This window comes from Rattus norvegicus, chromosome 8, assembly GCF_036323735.1.
Source record: "Rattus norvegicus strain BN/NHsdMcwi chromosome 8, GRCr8, whole genome shotgun sequence".
NCBI classification, from domain to species: domain Eukaryota; kingdom Metazoa; phylum Chordata; class Mammalia; order Rodentia; family Muridae; genus Rattus; species Rattus norvegicus.
In genome coordinates, this window is record NC_086026.1 from 123353149 (window position 1) to 123356676 (window position 3528).

A 3528-nucleotide genomic window follows, 5' to 3' on the forward strand; every position below is an offset into this window, starting at 1 on the left:
CCCTCCCTCTGTTCTTTCTTTCCTGTTTGTTTGTTTGTTTGTTTTTACTCTATTTTGCCAGAGTGGTCGCACATATTTTTAATCCCAGTACTAGGGAGGCAAAGACAGAAGGATCTCTATGAGTTCGAGGTCAACCTGGTCTACATAGTGAGCTCCAGGATAGCCAGGACTACCCAGAGAGACCCCTGTCTCGAAAACAAACAAAAATAAGCCAGGGTCTCACTGTGTATCACTGTCTAAACCCAGCTAGCCTCAAACTCATGGGCATCCTCCTGCTCCTGCTTCCCCAGTGCTGGAATGAAAGCTGTGTACCATACCATTCCTTTTAGATGACTCTAGGCCGTGTCAAGTCGACAGTTAAAGCTAACCAGGACACTACCCTCAGCATCATGACATCTTTTTAATTTGCGCGCGCGCGCGTGTGTGTGTGTGTGTGTGTGTGTGTTTTCAGAGGCTAGAGGAGAATGTCCAATGTCCTGCTCTGTCACTCTCTGCTGTACTCTGTGATGCAGTAACTCATTTTTCTCAGGACTGAAAAAAATGTCTGGTAAAAACAACCCAAGGAAAGAAGAGATTATTTGACACGAACCAAATATTTGGAATATTTCCCCCCTCCCTTTTTTTTTCTGATCTGTAATTGGACCTGGGGTGAGTGGAAGTTTGTTCATGTCTCAGTGTTAGACGTCAAACAACACACACTTAGTCCTAATTCATGCTCTCTGCCCACACACAGGGTTTCTCTGTGTAGCCCTGGCTGTCCTGGAACTCACTCTGTAAACCAGGCTGGCCTTGATCTCAGAGATCTGTGTGCCTCTCCTAAATGCCGGGATTAAAGGCGTGCCCCATCATCACCTGACTGAGACATTCTTAAAAATAGACTTTTGGATTATTTAATTAATTTATTTTCTGTGTGTGGGTGTTCTGCCCACATCTATGTCTGTGTGCCATGCGTGTGCCAGGCCAGAAAGAAATGACTAGATCCCCTGGAACTGGTGTTACAGACAGTTGTGAGCTGCCATGTGGTTGCTGGGAATTGAACTCAGGGCCTCTGCAAGAGCAGCTGGTGTTCTTAACCACTGAGCCATCTCTGCAACCCAAGGGAGACTTTTTTTTAATGCTCAACAAGGTTGAAGCCTCATTAAAGGTTGAAATGGCTGGAGATCAGACGACACGTTTTTGTGAATGCACTCAGCCAAAACGGTTACCCCTATAATGCCAGAAGCCCGCAATCTCCTCTTCTCTCATATATTCCGAGCACCTACCTTCACATACGTCCCAACTCACAGCATCATGCATTTCATATGCATCAAGCCTTCCTTGCCTGTTACAGCTTCCTGCTTACCCGTCACTTCTGGTTTATTTTTTGTGTACTTGGTTTGAGACAGGGTCTCACGAAGTATCCCTGGCTGTCCACTCTGGCCTTGAACTCATAGAGATCCGCATGCCTCTGCCTCCCGAGTGCTGGGGTTAAAGGCGTGCCCCATCTGTATGTTGTTTATTTTAAAGTTATCAGACTCACGGCTGTGTGGGCAAGCTTGGGTGTGAGCAATTTCCCATCTAAAAATCTAGTTTGGGCAGGAGAGGGTGGGCAGGTAACTCAGCAGTTTGGGTTGGGTTGGAGGTGATAGTTAGACCAGCAGGCATTAGCAGGGTCCTGATTTTTAAAAAGTATTTATTCATTTTCAATTAATTAATTAATTTTTGGTAGCAGGACCTAAGCTGGCTCCAGGAACCTTTGAAAATGAACTGTTAGATTTTATTTCTGACAGGGCTCGGCAAGAAAGTATCAGTCCAAGCAGGCTAGACTGGGTAGCAAGTGTCAGGGACTCTCTTGTCCCTGCCCCCAAAGTGCTGGGAATGCAGGCACTGCTGCCTCACCCAGCTTTCTGTGTGGGTGCAAGGATCAGAACTCAGGTCCTCGGGCTTGTGCAGCAAGCGTGTTTACCCGCTGAGCCGTCTCCTCAGCATGAGTTCTCGCTAGGTTAGCACTTCCTGAGCGCACATGCATGTGCATTGTGCACTCATGTATTTACATCCTACATCCTAGCATTATCTGTTCTTTTCTTTGACTTTTCCCACTACATTTCAAAAAAGCCCGTTTTCCCACCAAAAACAAAACAAAACAAACAAACAAACAAACACCCCCGAACAACAACAACAAAACCCAAAACCAACAAAGCAAAAAACAACCCGCCATCTTCTCCATTAAAATGAAACTAATTGCCTTGGGGATAGAGAGACTGACTTCGAACGGGTTTTTCACCTGAATGGATTTTCAGTGCTTCAGACAGAGGTGCATTTAGAATCCTTTCCTGTGCTAATACCCCAAAGGGGTTTTTCCTGTGAACAGAGCAATTTAAAAACCTGAACATGAATTATTACTATTGAACATTTCATCTCTCGACTTCCTTACACTTTTCAAATACTAGCCAAATATTTATCATTAGGAGGATGGACTGGAAATAGCAACGGCGAGAGATGAAATGCCCCAAGCATTTTATTGATTTGCTTGGAGTAGGTAAACACATTAAATTAGAGACTCCCCCAGTTCAGTCTCAGAGGCCAGAAAAGTCTGTCTGAGGTGGACTCAGATGTTAGCACGAATTGTGGGAGAGCCGATTTTTAGGTAAGCATACAAAGTAACAAAGTAACGGGTTTCATCCTGGTATCTTACAAACAGTTGTATTACTTAGTGTTTGTGTGTGTGTGTGTGTGTGTGTGTGTGTGTGTGTGTGTGTGTGTGTGTGTGGTCTCTCATCTTCACCAGTCCAGAGTAATCAAACTCAGGTCATTAGATTTGGGGGCAAGCATCTTTACTGGTAGAGCCATCTTGCCCGCCTACCATGGAATCTTCATGAATAACTGCCATTATACTTTTGTTTGCCTGCTTCCTCTCCTATTTTCTTTTCTTTCTTTGAAACAGGTCTTACTAGATAGTTCTGGCTGGCTGCCAGATTTGTTCCAGAGAGACAAAGACAGGAGACAGAGGACCAGGAAGAAGGGAGAGGGGAAGGGTATGTGTCCCAGGTGTGTGTGGGAGGTGTAAAAAAAAATGGCCTCTGGGTAGGCCTTGGTAGTCAGCCTCGGGGAGGAAGAAGTCAAATAAGGGATAGTAGACTAGCTTTAGGAATGTAATCTAACGGGGTTTTTTTTTTAACCCAGGAAGGGGGAGTGGGAGAAGGACGAGGGTTGCCACAGCCAAGACTGCCATGCTCAGGCTGGCTAGAGTCCTTTCATTCTGGAGCCAACTTTGAGTGTGACTGTGGATGGCCCTGAAGCAGTTTAGATTAACCCAAATTCCACGTTTCCTTTGGAAGTAGCTCTATAGTTTTACAGAACAAAGAGTCAAAAATTAGGGGAAGCTTAAAGCACCTCAGTGGGTGCCTGAGGGAGAGGCAGCTCAAGCAGGGTGATGGAATTTTCTGCAGCCTCCCGTTCTGTCTGTCTGATGACACTCTTAGCTTTTGGGTCGTGGACGCCTGTGACCTGCTAAGTTAGTAGATTCCAGAGATTTCCAGTTTATTACTC